Source organism: Phyllobates terribilis, unplaced genomic scaffold (assembly GCF_046119375.1).
Source record: "Phyllobates terribilis strain yellow unplaced genomic scaffold, ASM4611937v1 Scaffold_489__1_contigs__length_1346288, whole genome shotgun sequence".
NCBI lineage: Eukaryota > Metazoa > Chordata > Amphibia > Anura > Dendrobatidae > Phyllobates > Phyllobates terribilis.
In genome coordinates, this window is record NW_027363249.1 from 826,452 (window position 1) to 848,124 (window position 21,673).

The 21,673-nt window shown below is 43.9% G+C and overlaps 1 pseudogene; it reads left to right on the forward strand.

Moving 5' to 3' along the window:
• The window catches only part of LOC141230060 (uncharacterized), a 92,064-nt pseudogene that overhangs the window by 58,267 nt on the left and 12,124 nt on the right, over positions 1-21,673 (forward strand).

The following is a 21,673-nucleotide window of genomic DNA, read 5'->3' on the forward strand; positions in this document are numbered from 1 at the left end:
AAATCACATTGTATGATTTTTAAATAATTAAATTGTATTTTATTGCATTAAATAAATATTTGATCACCTACCAACCAGCAAGAATTCTGTTCTCTCACAGACATGTTAGTTTTTCTTTAAGAAGCCCTCCTACTCTGCACTCATTACCTGTATTAATTGCACCTGTTTGAACTCGTTACCTGTATAAAAGACACCTGTCCACACACTCAATCAATCAATCACACTCCAATCTCTCCCCCATGGCCAAGACCAAAGAGATGTCTAAGGACACCTGTAGACCTGCACAAGGCTGGGATTGGCTACAGGACAATAGGCAAGCAGCTTGGTGAGTAGTGATGAGCGAATTTATTCGAAATCCAATCTTACAACCTAAGGTTATGTGCCCTCAATGCAGAAACGAAGCGGAAAATTTCCGCTTCATTTCTGCATCTCCTTGCCAGAAAAAACGCGTGCGGAATCTAACACTTGTTTTTGGCGCATTTTTGACATGCGGAATTGCCATGCGTTTTTCTAATGCATTGAGTAGGCAATTCCACATGCATAAACGCAAAAATAATGGAGATGCTGCGGATTTTCCCGCACATAAAATCCCCTGCGGAAAATTAAGCAGCATAGGCACAGAACATGCGGATTGTCATTAGGGACCTTGGGCACGTATTACCAAGTGTTTTTCAAGCGTTTCCACAGCAAAAACGCTTGAAAAACGCATTGTGGGCGCGCAGCCTCAATTTGATACGAATATGGCACATTCGGATTCATGATCGGAAATGCAAGCAAAATTTCTTAAAATTGGAAAAAATCGGCAAAGTTCGGGGAATAAATGCGGGAACGTGATTGCGGGGCAACTACAGCGTTTTGAACAGTTTGGCTAGCATAGTGCTTGTTTATGATGAGCGGGGGGATGTGGCAGATGAGTGGGGTGATAGATCAGTGGTGCGCTTGTAATTTTTTTATTTATTTATTTTGTCCTGTAGCCGGTAACTTTAAGTCAGGAATGCGTGGCTAGCCAGTCAGAGCGCAGGAAGCATCCACAGTGTCCAGATACAAGGGCTTCTGCAATTCGCTGCTGAAATCACATTTCCTCTCGATATAAAAACCGGCCATGTTCCCTCAGCGCCATTTTATCCATGTTACTGAAGGACACAGACGCTGCTGAGTGTGCGCCCTTGTACTGAAAGATATTAGCTAGATACATGGGTTCTTGTTTGGAAGTCAGATAGTGTAACATAGTAACGTAGATTGGATAAAGACCTAGGTCCATCAAGTTCAACCTTTCTCCCCCAATTGTACTCCCCATACCAACACTACACTAACTTACTGGAACTAGGCCTCACAAATGGATTACCATTTTTATTATTACTGCACTATTACAATTACAAATAACCATAAATAATTTGTAATTAGTTTTATTTTTTGTATTACTGTTATTGTATTACTAAAATCCCTGTACCTAAATCTTTTGATCCAGAAGAAGGCAAAAAACCAAGGATACATTCAGCCAATTTGCATCATGGGGAAAAATTCCTTCTTGACCCCGAGAAAGGCGATCAGTACAGGAACCCTGGATCAAATGTACTACTATAGGTGTAACATTTTGTCTAATTTAACTCTAGGACACCATATTACCTGTAGCGAGGAAATCATCCAGCCCTTTTTTGAAAGCTGTTATAGTGTCGGCCATTACTACCTCCTGTAGTAGGGCATTCCACAGTCCGACTGCTCTGACTGTAAAGAACCCTTTACTGTTTAGGTGCCGGAATCGCCTTTCTTCCACCAGTAATGATTGCCCCCTGGTCCTTAGTCTTTGGAAGGAATAAGTCATGTGCTACACCTTTGTACTGACCACACATATATTTATACATGTCAGTGAGATCCGTCGTTTTTCTAAGCTAAACAAGCTCAACTTTTCCAACCTCTCATCATATGAGAAGCCTACATCCCTTGTAATAATCTAGTTGCCACCTTTGAACTGACTCTAACTTCTGAATATCCATTTTGAAATGTGGAGCCCAAAACTGGATTCCATATTCCAGATGTGGCCTCACCAGTGATTTATAAAGGGGTAACACGTTGGGATCGCAGGATTTTATTTCTCTTTTTATACACCCTAAAATGTTGTTTGCTTTTGCGGCAGCTGCTTGACATTGAGTACTTGTAACCAGAATACCCAAATCCTTCTCCTGTTCTGTAGTCCTGAGTATACTCCCATTTAATGTATATGTAGCCATAGGATTACTCCATCCTGTGTGCATTACACTACATTTATCTACATTAAACCTCATCTGCCAAGTGTTTGTCCATTCAGTCATCTTATCCAGATCGTTCTGCAATATCGTAATGTCAAGATCAGATTTCAATATCCTACATAGTTTGATATCGTCAGCAAAAACTGACGTTTTACTCACAATCCCATCCCCCAGGTCATTAATAGAGGTTAAAGAGAATTGGTCCTAGCACAGATCCCTGCGGCACCCCACTGCTGACTATGTCCCATTTAGAGAATGTGCCATTTATGACAACCCTTTGTTTCCTATCATTTAGCCAATTCCTTACCCATCTAAGTCATTTCTTCTGTAGCTTCAGTATAAGGCTGTTATGTGATACAGTATCGAATGCCTTTGCAAAGTCCAAAGTATTTCCTTAAACATGCCCCATTTACGTTTGGTATCTATCCCCAGTTACCATGACATGGTCCCAGTCTACACAATTAAGCTCTTCCCTTAATTTGTTGAAATCAGCTTTCCTAAAGTTTCAGGTTTTTGCATTTCCTTTTTGAAATGTTTTATTGAATATTACATTGAAACTTATCATATTATGGTCGCTGTTTCCCAAATGCTCCCGGACCTCTAGATCTGAAATTGTATCTGGTCTATATGACAGCACCAGATCCAGCAGATTACCTCCCCTGGTTGGTTCATCTACCAGCTGAGAGAGGTAATTGTCCTGGACTGTGGATAAGAATTTTCAGCTTTTAACACAACTGGAAGATTCTGTGTCCCATTGAATGTCTGGATAGTTAAAATCCCCCATAATAAGGACCCTATTATTATTTGCTGCATTTTTAATTTGTTCCATCATTTTGTCCTCTACCAGTTCAGCTATATTAGGAGGCTTGTAACAAACTCCTCTTAGCAGCTTTCCATTATGACCATCCCCATGTACATTTACCCAAACTGACTCTACATTGTCGCAGCTTCTCCCAATGTTATCATTGAACACGTTTTAAGTTGGATCTTACGAAAATACGCATCCCTCCACCTTTTTTGTCTTTCCTATCCTTTCTAAATGTAATCCCTCCATGTTTGTCACCCAGTCATGGCTTCAGTCATGGCTTTTTCCAGCCAGGTTTCCGTAATACCTACCACATCATATTTCATGACCGACATAAGAGTCTCCAGTTCAGCCATTTTGTTTGCAAGACTTCTTGCATTTGCCAGCAGACATTTAATACAATTAGCACATTTGCTACTCCTACTCAGCTCCCTACATTCCTTGCATATCCTAGCCCCACCCTAGATGCTCTATTGCCCCTGCTGTCCCACTCTCTCTGTCTAGTCCAGGGGTCTCAAACACTGTTGCCCCTCCGGCTGCTTCTTGCGGCCCGCAGGCACATAGACCCCGTAACAATCATGGCTCTCTCCAGCAGCCGCCGACATCAGCGCAGTAGTGCAGTGTATTGCCGCGCAGAGACCGGCCCTCTGCACAGCAATACCAGTATCAGCCGCCGGCCTATCAGAGGCCAGCAGCTGACATCTGCGCATGGCAGTGACGTCATACGCTACTGCGCTGGGACGCAGATGTCAGCTGCTGGCGTCTGATAGGCCGGCGGCTGATACTGGTATTGCTGTGCAGAGAGCCGGTCTCTGCGCGGCAATACACTGCATTACAGCGCTGATGTCGGCGGCTGCTGGAGAGAGCCGCGATCATTATGGGGTCTGTGCCTGCGGGCCACAGGTGCAGAAAGGACGCCGAGGGAACGGAGGACAGGTGAGAATCTTTTTTTTTTTTTTCTCTGTCATGTGAAATACAGCACAGGGGACCTGTGCTCAGTATGGGGGGGGCACTGTGCGCAGTATGGGGGGACAGGGTCCCTGTGCGCAGTATGGGGGACAGAGACCCTGTGCGCAGTATGGGGGACAGAGACCCTGAGCGCAGTATGGGGGGACGGGGACCCTGAGCGCAGTATGGGGGGACGGGGACCCTTAGTGCAGTATGGGGGGATGGGGACCCTTAGCGCAGTATGGGGGACGGACGGACCTTGTGCGCAGTATGGGGGACGGACGGACCCTGTGCGCAGTATGGGGGACGGACGGACCCTGTGTGCAGTATGGGGGGGACCTGGATGGGGGACATGTCTGCAAGATAAGGACCAGGATGGGGGACCATGTCTGCAATATGGGGGACCATGTCTGCAATATGGGGGACCTGGATGGGAGGACCATGTCTGCAATATGGGGGACCATGTCTGCAATATGGGGGACCTGGATGGGAGGACCATGTCTGCAATATGGGGGACCATGTCTGCAATATGGGGGACCATGTCTGCAATATGGGGGACCTGGATGGGGGACCATGTCTGCAATATAGGGGATCTGGATGGGAGACCATGTCTGCAAGGGGACCTGGATGGGAGACCATGCCTGCTATATTGGGACCACCTCTGCAATATGGGGGACCTGGATGGGAGACCACGTCTGCAATATGGGGGACCTGGATGGGAGACCACGTCTGCAATATGGGGGACCTGGATGGGAGATCACGTCTGCAATATGGGGGACCTGGATGAGAGACCATGTCTGCAATATGGGGGACCTGGATGGGAGACCATGTCTGCAATATGGGGAACCTGGATGGGAGACCATGTCTGCAATATGGGGAACCTGGATGGGAGACCATGTCTGCAAGATGAGGACCAATTCAAAAGGTGTATAAAAAATAAAATGGTATCACTAAAAATGTCACTTTGTCATGCAAATAATGCGGACCCCCCAAATTAAATGTTTTTCCGTGTGCGGCCCATATGCCCAGCTGAGTTTGAGATCCCTGGTCTAGTCTATCTATCCCCTTATAAGCACGCATACCCTCCCTCCCCCCAGATCCTAGTTTAAAAGCTCCTCCATCCGTCTGACCATTTTCCCCCAGCATAGCTGCTCCCTCCCCATTGAGATGCGGCCCTTCCCTACAGTAGAATAAATCCTACAAAACAGAAGGAGTTTCTCAGAGTTACCAAGAAAATAAATTCACAATATCTAAACACAAGATCAATAGACCAACAAAACGATATTCACTGGACAAAAAAGTCATATAAAAATATTTTTTATTTTATAGCAATTAATGTAATAAAAATTCAAAAGGGCACAAACATAGACAAATTAAAAATCATACAACAATACAAATAAGATAAAAATGAAGCTCAAATGAGGGAATCAGGGGGTAACGCATACAGGGGAGTATGTATGATGTATTACTTATTAGCCATAATGGGATATAGTAAAGGGAATATGTATATAATTATATAAATATAAAGTGCAAGTGATATATATCTATCAGAATTAACATATACAGGATGTGCAGATATGTCACTAAAATATGTAGTAACTAATGAATGGTTAGTCTGATGATTACATATAGTTCATAGTCCCTTTAAGTATCCCCTTTTGAACATGATTATTTCATATGATTCTATATAATTCATAGTCATTTTTAATCAAAACATCACCTCTTTTTCAAAATAACATGATTCCATTACATCCAGGAGTCAATTACATTAAATTTAATTCATTCAAAAAGGTCCTTTGTACAGGAATAAATATTGAGTAAAAACTAGGGCAAAAATCTAATTGTAAAAGAGATTATTACTGAAGTCAGCCAGCATCCACCTGCTCCCTGTCACCGGACTGGTGAGAAGGTCGGCCTTGGTCTCCATGAACCCAAACCCTTCTTTCCTGCACCAATGTCTAAGCTACTTGTTTATCTCCCTAAGCTCCCGCTGTCTATCTAGTGACGCATGTGGCACCGACAGTATTTCTTGGAGGTCCTGGCCTTCAGCTTCTCTCCTAGTTCCCCGTAATCATTTTTAAGGACCTTCCACCTCCCTCTAACTTTGTCATTAGTACCAATGTGTACCATGACTGCTGAGTTTTGCCCAAACCCACCCAGCAATCTGTGTATCCGATCCGCTATATGTTGAACCCGAGCAACCAGCAGACAACACACTGTTCGGCATTCACGGTCTCGGCGGCAGATGACTCCGTCTGTCCGCCTATTTATAGAGTCTCCTACCACCATCTGTCTGGTCTTTGCTGCACTCCTATTACCCTCCTTCCTACAACAGTCATCTTCCTGGTTGCTAGGAGCGTCCTGCTTTAGTGATCCCAGTCCTGGGATAGCAATCCTAATATCAGCCAAACAGGCATATTTACTAGGTTGTGCCAGATCAGGACTGGGCTCCCTGGCACTTTTCCCCCTACCCCTTCTTGTAACATTTACCCAGCTACATACTTCTCTATTCTGGTCTTCCCCACCTCCACCCGCCTCCATATCACTGGCCCTAACCAGCACAATCTCAGTGAGCTCTAAACTCCTGTCCAGGTTTGCAATGCTCCTGAGTGTTGCTAGCTGCACGTTTAGATCCGGTATCTGGGCTTCCAAATATGTAACTCGTTGACATCGAGCGCAGACTTTTTCACCCTCAAACGGCTGTTCAAAGCATGCATACATCTCACAAGACACACACCTGGTAGCATTGCCCATGGAGCACATACTATATGGGGATAAACAATACAAGTAAAAGCAGAAAAACAAATAGAAGGTTAGTAAGGAAAACACCAAACTATGCTCTGGTGTTAAACTATGTTATTGCGTTTAACTATGTACTTTACTGCCGCCTTTGTACTTAGCTGCAGCCTCAGGGACGCTCAATCCAGCCTCTTCACGCTCGGCAGCCTCGCTGGTTGTTTTTTGACTTGTAGTGCTTGCAATCAGCCCAGCACAGGATATGGATAATTTAAGTAGAAATGTTCAAAAATATAAAATTTAACCCTTTTTTATTCAAAAATAATAATTGGTTTTATTCTTGGCAGATGACTGTACCAGGAGATCAGAGGGACAGCTGACATCTTCAATTTTCAAATCGGATGATCTTGAGATCCCACAGGATACAATTGAAGTGAATGCCATTACTCCATATATACCATCATCCCTTCACAGCAAAGATCTGTCATCTGATCTTTTGAAACAGGTCCCGTCTTCTGATTCATTACCGACTACTAAGGAAAATCAAAGTCACAAAATAAGCAATAAAAAACGAACTGCTCCTAAAACAAAGAAGCCATTTTCACGTTCAAAATATGGAAATAGTTTTCCCCTCCAAAAGTCTTTTCTAAAACATCAACAATTTCACACAGCGGAGAATATATTTTCTTGTTCCAAGTGTGAGAAATGTTTTAAAGAGAAATCAGACCTTGTTAGTCACCAGAGAACTCACAAAGGGGAAAAGCCATTTTCATGTTCAGAATGTGGTAAATGTTTTGTTTGGAATTCATATCTTGTTACTCACCAGAGAACTCACACAGGGGAGAAGCCGTTTTCATGTTCCGAATGTGGGAAATGTTTTAACCAGAAAGCGCATCTTCTTGGCCATCAGAAAATTCACACAGGGGAGAAGAGTTTTTCATGTTCAGAATGTGGGAAATGCTTTGTAGATAAATCAAGTCTTATCAAACATCAGAGAATTGATACAGAGGAGAAGCCTTTTTCATGTTCAGAATGTGGGAAATGTTTTACAGAGAAACCAAGTCTTACCAGACATCAGAGAACTCACACAGGGGAGAAGCGTTTTTCATGTTCAGAATGTGGGAAATGTTTTACAGAGAAATTCTGTCTTATTCAACATCAGAGAACTCACACTGGTGAGAAGCCTTTTTCATGCTCAGAATGTGGGAAATCTTTTACACAGAAATCAAGTTTTGTTAGGCACCAGAGAACTCACACAGGGTAAAAGTCTTTCTCCAGTTCAGAATGTGGAAAATGTTTTGTGAATAAATCTCTTCTTAGTCACCAGAGACGTCACACAGGGTAAAAAACATTTTTATTTTCTTAATTTGAGAAATTTTTTACTTGGGGAAACAATTCTTAATAAACTTCAGAGAAGTCACACAGGGGAGAATATTTTTTAATGTTCAGAATGTTGGAATGTTTTAACTGAAAATTGTATCTTCTTAAAGGGGTTGTCCACTACTACCACAACCCCTTGTCATTCCTCATGTTTGCCTTGATTAAATAAAAACACTAATACTCAGATCCCGTGGCCTATAAGATACATTTTTAGCAAGAAACAAATCTTGCTAATAAGTGATTGGCTGTTATAGACTGGAGGCAGCTTCCTGTGACAGAGGAGAACGCTGAGACACTGCCCTTTCTGATCACTGAGAGAACTGCTCTCTCTCCTCTAGCCCCACACTTATGTAACTGATTGGTGCAGTGCAGGAAAGGAAGGAACCGGGACCATCAGAGGTTGCCTGTCCTGAGTGAGCAGCTGAAGGACCTTCCACCCGACTAGCTCAAGGATCTTTCAGATCATGTAACATTGTTTTACATATTTTCAAAAGTTGTCAGGTTTAGTTATGAAATGAGCCATTTCTTAATGATTTTGACTTTCTGAATTAAAATTTGACAGTGAGGGGGGCATGACTTGGAAGCTGAAGAAGATTGCCCCTTGACTGCAGTGCACTGGCAGCCCGTGCCCTTATTTAGCACTGTCCCATTACCCAGGTATGATAACCAGACTGCTCCAGCCATGATATGATTATTGACAAAGCCTTAGGGTCCCGTGCCCTAAACACCTTCCAGAGACTGCTCCACGGGATTTCCTAACCAGAATCCACTTCTTTCATGTTAAAGAGTACCTGCTCTTCTGCTCAAGAAGGAAAGGGTAACTCCCCAAAACCTTCAACCAAGTGAAGATTTTCTCTGATGTGTCCTCTACTAGCCTTCGCTTTTGCAGGAATCTGTCCCCATTACCTTTAGTCTCCGGGAGAACGCGATCATTTACAGATGGGGCTTCCCCTTATATCTCCTCATTAACCACAGCAATGCCTGGCACTCCATCACAACATACGAAGAGAGTAGAGACCTACTGAGACGAAGGGACCTCAACATCCCAGATCATCCTCAAGAGGAAAATTTGAACCCACGAAGCAGGGAGAATGACTGGCAAACTGTCCCTTCCAGAAAAAAGGAAAAGACGGCTGAGGTGACCTAGGCATGTATTTGGCCTACCTCGGCATCTACAAAATACTCTCCACTGAGATCCTGTTTTCTGCCTCTCAGGTTGAGTAGGTCACATAATTGACCTCTTATTTGTCTTCCTTGTCTTTAAGGTTGTTTTTTCTTTTTTGTTTAGTCTATCTGTGGTTTTAGTTAGTGTAACTGATATTCTTCTTTTTTTGTTAGTGTCTAAGTCTATCTCAGATGGTTCTTAACCCTTTACGACCTTGGATGTATCCATACGTTCAGGTCGGTAGGTACTGTGCGCGCATGATCGCCGCCGGGTGTCAACTAATTCTGACAGCTGACACCCAGCACTCAGTGACAAGAGCAGTGCCCACACCACTCCCAGTACTTTAACCCCTAAATGCTGCGATCAAGAAAAAGTGGATTAAAACGCCATTAAAAAGACGAATGTAAAGAAAAATGGTATCGCTGAAAACATCATCTTGTCTGGCAAAATAAGCCGTGATACAGCTCCCTTAGCCTAAAAATAAAAAAGTTACAGCTCTCAGGATAAAGTGATGCAAAAATAATTACTTTATCTATAAAATAGTTTGTATCATTGGGTAAAAGCGTCAAAACAAAAAAAAAGATGGTATCATAAATGTGGTATCACTGTAATCGTACCGACCCGAAGAAAAAGCTGCCTTATTAATTTTACCACACTCTGAATGGCTTAAAAAAAACAACTCCTGAATTGCTGTTTTTCGTTCATTCTGCCACCCAAAAATCGGAATAGAAAGTGATCAAAAATGTCATGTGCACGAAAATGGTACCAATAAATACGTCAGTTTGTCCCGCAAAAAACAAGCCCTTACATTACTCTGCTAGCAGAAATATGGAAAAATTATAGTTCTCAAAATATGGCGATAAAAAAACTAGTTTTTACAATAAATAGCGTCTTTTAGTGTGTGACAGTACACTGCTGCTGCTGATTTGTTCATTCTGCCTCCCAAAGATCTCAGTAAGGCTCCGTACACATCTATCCTGCACTCTGTGCTGAGCACGCAGAGTTACACCCAGGGTTTCTGTGTAGATCTCTGAAATACGTGATTCAAACAGAACCCCTGGCAGAAGATTCCCTACAATGAGGCCGAAGGAGGCACTGTGGACACCGTTCGGCCTGTGATCCGGCGGTGTCCGTCTTTTTAGGTGTGCATAAAAGCGAAGTCTGCCACAGTTTTGTGCACTTCTGAAAAAAAGGACACCACTGAACTGAGGCCAGACTGAGTTCAGAGTAACTCTGCTGCCTCCTTTTAGTTAATGGGTCCCTCTGGGTTTCATTTGAATCATGTCTCTCGGAGATTTACATGGAAACCCCAATATAAGGGCTCAGCGTAGAGTGCAGGATAAATGTGATCCCAAATGTTATGTAAAATGTTCCCAAAAAATGCTTCAAATCAATCCATAAAAAAGCGAGTCCCTACTCAGGTCTGTCATCTGTCAATGGAAATATAGGAGGCTTCCACTGTTATGTTCTGCTACCAGAGCTAAGGAAAGAGAGGAGATCTGTCCCTACGATAGAACTCAGCTGAATCCCTACGAAGTAACAGGGAACCTGATCCTGCGATCAGACCTGCTAAAATCCTAAGCTAGTCTGTACGGAGACCTATAGATGTGGGGAAGGAATCCCTACAAGTACTAAGGACTGGGAGGAAAATGGGACACCTCCTAACAGAAATAGTAGCAGACAGACGAACAAACAAAATATATAGAACATAGAGGTCCGTAGACCAAGCAAACTAACAGAGTTAGATACAGAGCACAGGCTAGCTAGAAAGTAGTTATACAATGAAGTCCAGCAAAGCCAGAAGGGCGGAGCAGGATTAAATAGGCCAACAAGGTCATGTGACCAGCAAAGGAAAAAACCTAAGAGCAAGGTTCTAACAGTACCCCCCCTTCTAAGAGGATCCTCCGGATCCCCTAGGACCAGGCTTATCAGGAAATCTCCTGTGAAACGCTCTGATAAGTCTGGACGCGGAAACATCATCTGACCTCACCCAAGAGTTATCCTCGGGTCCGAAACCTTTCCAGGCCACAAGATACTGCAAACTACCTCTATACCGTCTAGAGTTAAGGATGCGAGAAATTTCATATTCCCCGTCCTCCACCACCGGAGGAACAGAGGCAGAGGCGTCACCATCCGACACAACAGCTTTTTTTAACAGAGAGACATGAAATACCGGATTAATTCTCCAGGAGGTAGGAACCTCCAACCTAACAGCAGATTGGTTGACAACCTGAAGCACCTTAAAGGGCCCTACAAACTTGGGACCCAATTTCTTAGAAGGAATCCTCAACCGCAGATTCCTAGAGGACAACCAAACCATGTCACCAACAGCGAACAAAACCTCCTGTCGTTTCCTATCAAAGTAGTCTTTAGATTTTCTGTTGGCCTCCTGAAGATTACCACGCACATCCGTCCAAACTCTCTCCAAATCACCGGAAAAATTCTCCTCCTCAGGCACGGCAGATCCCAACTTGGAGAACGACCCAAACGACGGATGTCTCCCAGAACAACAAAAAAAAGGCGAACAACCAGCAGAAGAAGATGTATGATTGTTCAGAGCAAATTCAGCAAGTGGCAGAAACTCAGACCACCCCTCTTGATTGTCTGCCACAAAACAACGCAAGAACTGCTCAACATCCTGGTTTTTCCTTTCTGTCTGGCCATTAGATTCAGGATGATATCCGGACGAGAACGACAAATGAACTCCCAACCTGTCACAAAAGGCACGCCAAAAACGAGCCACGAACTGAGGACCCCTATCAGAAACAATGTCAGTAGGAACGCCATGAAGTCTGACAATTTCCTTGACAAAGGCCTTAGCGAGAGTTTTAGCGCAGGGCAGTTTGACGAAGGGAACCAAGTGACACATCTTGCTAAAACGGTCCACGACCACCCAGATGACCGTAAAACCCTCAGAGGGGGGAAGGTCAGTTATAAAGTCCATAGCCAAATGTGTCCAAGGAGCACTGGGAACCTCCAAAGGACAAAGCAACCCCGCAGCAGGAGTATGTGAGGACTTAGATCTAGCACATATAGTACATTGACGCACCCACTTAATGACTTCCTTCTGCCATCCAGGCCACCAAAAACTGCGACCCACCAGTCTCTTGGTCTCAGAGATTCCGGGATGACCTGCCAACCGAGATTCGTGACACTCAACAAACAAATCTCTCCTAAAGGTCCCAGGCACAAACAACCTCCCATGAGGAGTGTTAGATGGGGCATTCTCCTGTGCTTTAAGAATCTCATCTTCCAAAACGGAGTCCAAAGCAGCTATCACAACACCTTCTTGTAAAATGTTCTCCTCTTTCTCAGCACCGACTATGGGAGAAAAACTGCGAGACAAGGCATCCGCCTTAACATTCTTAGTACCAGGGATGTAAGTAACGGAGAAATTAAACCGCGAGAAAAACAGTGCCCACCTAGCCTGACGGGCATTCAGGCGCTTGGCAGCATCAAGATATATCAGATTTTTATGATCCGTAAGAACCTGAACGGGAAATTCCGCACCTTCCAAGAAGTGGCGCCAGTGTTCAAATGCGAGTTTAATAGCCAATAATTCCCGATTACCAATATCGTAATTCAGTTCAGTCTCCGAAAATTTTTTTGAAAAAAAGGCACAGGGATGTAATCCATCCCCGTTATCCTGAGACAATACTGCGCCAACCCCCACAGAGGAAGCATCAACCTCAACCAAAAACGGCTTAGTCACATCAGGCTGCATAAGGATGGGAGCAGAGGTGAACCTCTCCTTGAGATACACAAAAGCTTCAATGGCCTCAGAAGACCACTGAACCGCATCAGCACCTTTCCTGGTGAGATCGGTCAGAGGTTTGACAATACTAGAAAAATTTTTTATGAATTTTCTGTAATAATTGGCGAAACCCAAAAACCTCTGTATCGATTTCAAACCAATAGGCCTAGGCCATTCCTGTACAGCTTGAACTTTAACCGGGTCCATCTCAAAACCTTCGCTGGAGATAATGTAACCCAAAAAACTAATTCTCTGTACAGCGAACTCACATTTCTCCAGCTTAGCAAAAAGCGAATTGTCCATTAATAACTGTAATACCTCACGTACGCTCCGCCAATGAGACTCCAGATCCGGCGAATAAATCAAAATGTCATCCAAATACACAACCACATTTTTGCCGATCAAAGGTCTAAGGATGTCATTAATAAGATTCTGAAAAAATGCAGGAGCATTAGTAAGACCAAAAGGCATAACCAGGTTCTCAAAATGACCCACAGGAGTGTTAAAAGCAGTCTTCCATTCATCACCCTCCTTCATGCGCAACAGATTGTATGCCCCCTTAAGGTCAATTTTAGAGAACCACTTGGCCCCCATTAACTGGTTAAACAGATCAGGAATCAATGGCAGTGGGTAAGGATTGCGTACAGTAATTTTGTTAATCTCACGAAAATCCAGACAAGGACGTAAACCGCCGTCCTTTTTTTTTTTTACAAAAAAAAATCCAACCGCCACAGGAGACTTAGAGGGCCTAATGTGACCGGCGGCCAAACTTGTCTGTATGTATTCCTCCAAAGCCTTCCTCTCAGGAATAGTAAGGTTAAATAAACGACTTTTAGGAAGAGTCGCTCCAGGGACAAATTCAATAGAACAATCATAGTCTCTATGGGGAGGCAAAACCTGCGATTCCTTCTCAGAAAAAACTCTCCAAAAATCCTGAATAGGAACAGGCAATTCTCCCCTATCCAAAGCTGCAATACGCCCGTTACAACACTTGTCATAACATTTATGGCTCCAGGATTTAATTTCACTGGTAGACCAATCCAGTACAGGATTGTGAAATTTTAACCAGGGCAATCCCAATATTACTGGAGAAGGCAAGTTATTCAAAACTACCAAATCCAATTTCTCATGGTGAACACCATTAATAGTGAGAGGAAATTCACAGACCTTGAGAGTAATATTCTTCAAAGGGGAACCATCCACAGAAACCACAGCAATGGCGGATGATAAAGGTTCGGGTTTTAAATTGAGTCTTTCCAAGAATCCCCCATCAATTACATTCAGAGTAGACCCACAATCAACAAACACCCGAAATTCCATTAATTTTTCCTGAGCAATCGTGGAAGCAGCTAAAAATACACCCTTGGAATTTAAACAGGCAATACGGGCATGACTGACCATTTTTTTTTCTTTCTTCATATGAAGCTCACAGCCTTTAATCAAATGACCAGATTTTCCGCAATAGAAACACAAGCCTTCAGAAAATCGACGGTCTTTTTCTTGAGAGCGAGGTGCCACCGATCCAATCTCCATCGGTTCACCACTGTTAGTACACACATTCTCATAACCAGAAACTGACATAGCAGAGGATTTGCTCTCATTAACCCTTGCACGCAGTCTCCTATCCACCCGTATAGCTAATTGCATAGCCTGTTGCAAATCTTCAGGTGTAGGATAAGCAATTAGCAGGTCTTTAACCCTTTCATTGAGCCAAGCAAGAAATAGACTTTTCAGAGCAGAATCGTTCCACCCTGTTTGAGTAGACCATCGACGGAAATGAGTACAATATTTTTCCACATTACCTGATCCCTGTTTCAAACGTCTCAACTCAGTCTCAGCTGATGCGACACGGTCAGGATCATCATATAATAGTCCCAAAGCAGAAAAAAAAACTATCCACTGATCTGAAGCATGTATCACTAGGTTGCAAAGAAAAGGCCCACTCCTGAGGCTCTTTGCGCAAAAGTGACATTATGAACCCTATGCGCTGGGATTCATCCCCAGAGGACTTGGGTCTCAAACGAAAATACAATAAGCAAGCATTTTTAAATGAAAAAAATTCTCGGTGTTCACCAAAAAATAAATCCGGCAAACATACCTTAGGCTCCAAGAAATGTGCTCCAGGACAGTTACTCACGTGCTGACGGAGCTCGGCCACCTCCAGAGAGAGTCCCTGCAGGCGATGAGCCAAATCCTGAACCGACACCATGATGGAACAGAAAAATCTTTCCTTAGAGAATTTGCAGGCTGGACTTACTGTTATGTTCTGCTACCAGAGCTAAGGAAAGAGAGGAGATCTGTCCCTACGATAGAACTCAGCTGAATCCCTACGAAGTAACAGGGAACCTGATCCTGCGATCAGACCTGCTAAAGTCCTAAGCTAGTCTGTACGGAGACCTATAGATGTGGGGAAGGAATCCCTACAAGTACTAAGGACTGGGAGGAAAATGGGACACCTCCTAACAGAAATAGTAGCAGACAGACGAACAAACAAAATATATAGAACATAGAGGTCCGTAGACCAAGCAAACTAACAGAGTTAGATACAGAGCACAGGCTAGCTAGAAAGTAGTTATACAATGAAGTCCAGCAAAGCCAGAAGGGCGGAGCAGGATTAAATAGGCCAACAAGGTCATGTGACCAGCAAAGGAAAAAACCTAAGAGCAAGGTTCTAACATCCACGTTATTGGTAGTACAAAGGCTCTGGAAGAGCGCTATGGCTCCTCGCCCCCCCAAAGGAAATTCAGTAAATTCTGCACTCCCAAATCCAAGTACTCACCTCCCTTCTGAGCCCCAGTGTGCCTAAACCACATTTAGCATCTATATGTTTGTCATTTCTGTAGTGATGACAACCCGCCTAATTTAAGGGTGCATGTCTCCAGAAGCACAAGCTGGGCACAATGTATGGGCACTACACCGTACTGGGGAATACAATGGCAGTTTGCAGTTTTCATTCAGCAACATCCACTGCTGCTTGTTTCTGGAAAACACCCAATGAGTCAAAATCGTCACTACACCTGTAGATAAATTCCCAAAAGGGGTTATCATTTCCAAAATAGGGTAATTTGAGAGGGGATTCTGCTTTTCTAGCAGTAAGGGGCTCTGTATATGGACTCCGCAAACTATTCTAGGAAAATCTGTGCTCCAGTAGGAAAATAGCGATCCTCCCCTCCCGAGTCTCGGTATGGCTAAGCAGTACTGTACAGCCACATATGGGGTATTTCTACATTCAGCAGAAATTGTGGGACAAATTTTGGTGCCATTTTTGTCATTTCCCCTTGTGAAAATGTAAAATCTGGGGCTAACACTAAATTTTGGTGGTAAAAATGTAATTATTTTTTTCTTCACTGCCCAATGGTATAAAATTCTGTGACCCATCTGTGGTGTAAATTTGATCATTTCACCCCTAGATGAATTCATTAATAAGTTTAGTTTGTAAAATGGGGTCTCTTATGGGGATGGGTCTGCTGTTCTGGCATTTCAAGGGCTCTGCCAATGTGACATGGTACTCTCAAACCAGTACAACAAAATCTGAACTTCAATATGGCGCTTCTGACCTTTGCACTGTAGCTCAAAAGTACCATATTTTTTGGACTATAAGACACACTTTTTTCCTCCAAAATTTTGGAGTAAAGTGGGGGGTGCATCTTATAGCCCGGATAATACATTCTGGCTGTGGAGGGGGGGCGGCAGCGGAGGAGCAGGGCACAGGCAGTAGCCATAGCTGGTTGCTGCTGCTCGGTGAACACTGTGCCTGCTACTAAAGAGAATGAGTATTCACTCCTCTCCACCCATGGAAATGGAGTTAAGTACAGTTATGATTGATTCAGGCTTTTCTTGAGAAAGGGGATTTTGGCTTTAATCGCTTGGGTTTTTACTCTATTGGCTATAATAGCCTTCCAGCCTTAGTATCCTGTGAGTAAAAAAGAGACTTAGTTTTTTTTTCGGATTTATATATAATAATCCCCATATAGTGCCCCCCCAAGAGATGGAAAATACAGAGAACTGTGTCAAATCTTACTGAGTGTGGAAGTACTTTGCTCCAGGAAAAAAAAAATGACCATGGAAAGCCACAGAAAGACTGCGGGAGAAGCGGCTCTCAGCTCCAAGATGACACCACGGTTGTCACGTTGGAGACAGATTGAGCAGGGGAGACAAGGAGGAGGATAGTGCTGGTCAGGCTGGAGTGATTTGCCTGCACAGAAACACAGGTCTCAGCGGGTGACGGTGACCTTCTTATAGCAGCTACATCGCACCTGTGCACGGGCCCTGGAGAGGAGTCGGGTGAGGAGGAGATGGGAGAAGCAGCTGCATTACTGAAGGGGCGAAAAGTCAGCGAAACTGCATGTGACACAGTACTCACTGCCCCACAGCCTAATCTTCACCAAGATGACATACAGGTACCTGAGGAACATGCTACAATAGATGTTTTCATGACAGTGGTACATGTAAATCCTCTATGTTTTGAATGTACAGTTTGGTGGTCTTAAAGATGAGATAGCAGATATACGTCGCAAACTGCAGAGAATACAAAACAGCAGGGGCCGTGAAAGACAGAGTCAGCGCCCCTGAGGATCAGATAGCTGATATGAGCAAGGAGAACAGGCTTGTAGAACAGCAAATATCAGTATGGCTGGCAGAAACAGATGACCCTGAAAATAGATCAAGATGCAATAATATACCACTTATTGGTGTGCCTGAAAAAAATAGAAGGCTCCTCTCCTACTGAATTCTTTGAAAACTGGAGGAAATTAAAACTTGGGCCTGAAACCTTAAACCCCCTATAGGCTGTAGAAGGAGCTCATAGGGCGCCAACCTGTCCTCTTCCTCCTGGGCTTCCACAAAGACCTGCGCTGGCTAAAACATTACACTATCAGAACAGAGATATTATCCTGCGGCAGGCAAGGGATCACCCAGATCTAATAATTAATGGATCCAAAATCTCAATCTTTCCAGATTACTCTATAGAAGTGCAGAAACAAAGAGCCAGATTCCTTGATATCAAAAAACATTTGAGAGATATATGTTCTATATTCAAAGAAATACCCTGCCACGTTAAGGGTGGTAGCCGGAGGTTCTGTGCGCTTTATTCAAGATTCAAAAGAAGTCCTTCACTGGCTGAATGAGAGGCAAATACACCGGGATCAAATTCGGGATGTTACAAGTTGAAGATCCTGTGGTACAAACCCCAATTCTTCAGAAACACAGTGATCCTCGAGTATATGGGAAGAAGTGTGTCCTTGCTTGTTGGACAGTTCTTTACAAATGTTGTGTTCTTCAGCTTCTATTATGATTATATCGCTGTTTTATGTCTAATTGGGGTTGAATCATCCTCCAAGGAGACTTAAGTTCTAGGTGGGATTCTCCCATACGTTCAACAGTGACTGAGCCTCCATTTATTTACTTGATTATATATGGCGGGGTCAGTGGCAATAGCGGGAATGTAAGGGGTCTTTGGAGAGCCCGTCCTCCTAATGTATACCAATACTCCTGCTTCTCGTCCACATTCTCCTCTTTGTGGAGAATGGATTTGTCTCTTGGAAATGAACGGATGCCGGGTCTTATATCTGACATCAGCTCCTGCCCAGAGCACTATCCCATCATTCTCCTCTGTGTCTCCCTAAGCTTAATCTCCCAATGCAGTACAGACCCACAGGGAAATTAACCCCTTTATGTTGCAAGTTATAGACCTTAAGGGGAAAATTGAAGGGAAACTAAAGGAGAATCTTGTGATTAATTAAAATACAACTTCCATTTTCTATGTATGGGAAGCCATGAAGGCCGACCTTAGAGGAATATTTATAACAGAAATCTCAGCTGCTGAATCCGGTCTAAGCAGCAGGATCCATTGGTGTTTCAGGAATTGGGAGATGCAGAGAGTGCGATGATTACAGATCCAACGCCGACTGCGCAAAACAGGCTGAAAGCAGCTCAGGACACGAGGAATCAGGGAACATTGCAGCTGCAGGAAGGAAGAAGCTGTTTCACAAGGTGCAATATTGTGAAGAGGGGGATAAAGCAGGTCACTTATATCTGTGATCAGGCAATAGCGTAATCAGTTTGTAAAGGTAGAAAACAGAAAAGGTACTTTCCCAGATGAATATAATATAGGTTTATACAAAGGACATAAATTAGAAGATAGCATTTAATTTAATTCATTAAAATATCAGAATTAAAATAGAGACACAAACAAGATATATATATAGATATATATAGATATAAACCACAGGTGGGCAGGTGTGAATGTCACAGCACAGAGAGGTATTACATATACATTAACAAATCTCAAGCAACGCCTCTGAACACAATGGGTAGATATACCGATCCAAACAACGTGTCCCACATGCCATCATATACGTGAGAAAAAAGGAACGGTCTCCCCCAATTCTAGTAGTTAATTCTCAGGCATCAGATCCTTTTCAGATCCACATGACTGGAGTAAAGACAAATGTCTAACCATCATCCTGTTAAGGAACCAGGTAAGGGTGTCCTTATTTTCATGAAACTTTTCTTCCCTGTGAGGGATTCACCAGGGAATTAAACCATTCCATTGTGTAGGTCTTCAAGTCTCCTCCTGTGTAATAGCGGCCTGTTGCCCGGTCCCCCTTAAATAATTCAAAAGTACCAAGCAAAACCCTTCATTTCTGAACACCACAACGTCATTTCCTCTTATTGGAACGCATTATTCTGCAGTGTGACATCACGACGCGTCACTTCCGGTGCGTCAACGATCTGCATACTGCCGGAACGCATGACTCAAAATAATAGCACGACGTGCAAGTCCTTCTATAACAAAGTCCTTCATATTCCAAACCACAAACACAAGTGGCTTTATAGATGACCCCTTCACTTCTGCAATTTATGAATGATCTGATGACATATTTTTCTTCCATGTCTTTGTTATAGAAGGACTTGCCTACATTAATGGCCTTACACGCCCCACACCCACATCCTTTATTCTTTCCAAATCTACCAATAACTTGCTTGAGGTAGATAGCAGCAAGGTAAGAACAATAATAAAACATAACTTTTGATTAAAGTGTATAAAAACGACTACAGTAGTATAAAAATAAGAACACCTGTTTCTCATAAATATAGATTTAAATGAACAGAGCGCTATAGTGGTGGACAATATATCTGTAAATGGAGATAGACCTGGAAGAAAAGCGTCATACAAATGCCTGAAAATGACAGTGGTCACATATAATGCATATGAAGTATAGGAGGAAATGTCAATGTTAAATACTAATTACGGATATTCATTTTATTCTGAATTCTGCACCATACATTGCATAAGATTGAATCAGCCATCATGCTAGGGTTTCTAGATGACATGCGCTATTTGTGTATTTTTAGTTCAGTGCCATATACAGAAGAACAGGTGCTATGGGGGGGCCTATAAAAGCCTATGTTAGAGACAGGGGGGTGCTGGCCATTCCACAGGACACTGAACGAGGATCTGTGTGTGAAACAGCTGCTGATGTAGGTCCAACGGACACATGGTGTCATACTGACACACGTGCTGGACACAGACAGACAATCTACCATTCAGGATCCCAGGGAAAGATGGGTGAATCTCAACTATTAAGCTAATTATGGGCAAATGGACAATCACTCTGTAACCATTTAACTATTATATATAATTACTGCAATCATTCTTTTTAATGGACAATCCAAGAATAAATCTATACATTTTTTTCATAAGAATATAGTCTTTGATTAATCACATCTGATAAGAAGTCCTCGATAGGAAAAACTACAGAAAGAAGTATTTTTTTACAGTCAACAAATCAGGGTGGAAAATAAAATTGGAAATCTCTCACCCAAAATTCAGATCCACTGAGTGAATAGGAAGTTCCTCCTCATCCAAGGCAAACAAAGGACAGAATCCTCTTCAGGTCTGGGAAGGGTAGAGACCTGAGAAATTAGCTCTATTCTGCCATATAGGTCAGTACCGTAACCCTACATGCCCCATGACTCCTACCCTTACAAGAGCAGTCCACAGCTTTCCTGGAGCATCCACAACTTTCCCGGAGCATCCACAACTTTCCTGAAGGGAAACGCGGCTCCGCTCGGTACGCCTCGTACACGCGTGGCTCCGCTCACCTCGTACACGCGCGGCTCCGCTCCATACGCCTCGTACACACACGGCTCCTCTCCGTACGCCTCGTACACGCACGGCTCCTCTCCGTACGCCTCGTACACGCGCGGCTCCGCTCCGTACGCCTCGTACACGCGCGGCTCCGCTCCGTACGCCTCGTACACGCGCGGTTCCTCTCCGTACGCCTCGTACACGCGCGGCTCCGCTTCGTACGCCTCGTACACGCGCGGCTCCGCTCCGTACGCCTCGTACACGCGCGGCTCCGCTCCGTACGCCTCGTACACGCGCGGCTCCGCTCCGTACGCCTCGTACACGCGCGGTTCCTCTCCGTACGCCTCGTACACGCGCGGCTCTGCTTCGTACGCCTCGTACACGCGCGGCTCCGCTCCGTACGCCTCGTATACGCGCGGCTCCTCTCCGTACGCCTCGTATACGCGCGGCTCCTCTCCGTACGCCTCGTACACGGGCGGCTCCGCTCCGTACGCCTCGTACACGGGCGGCTCCGCTCCGTACGCCTCGTACACGGGCGGCTCCGCTC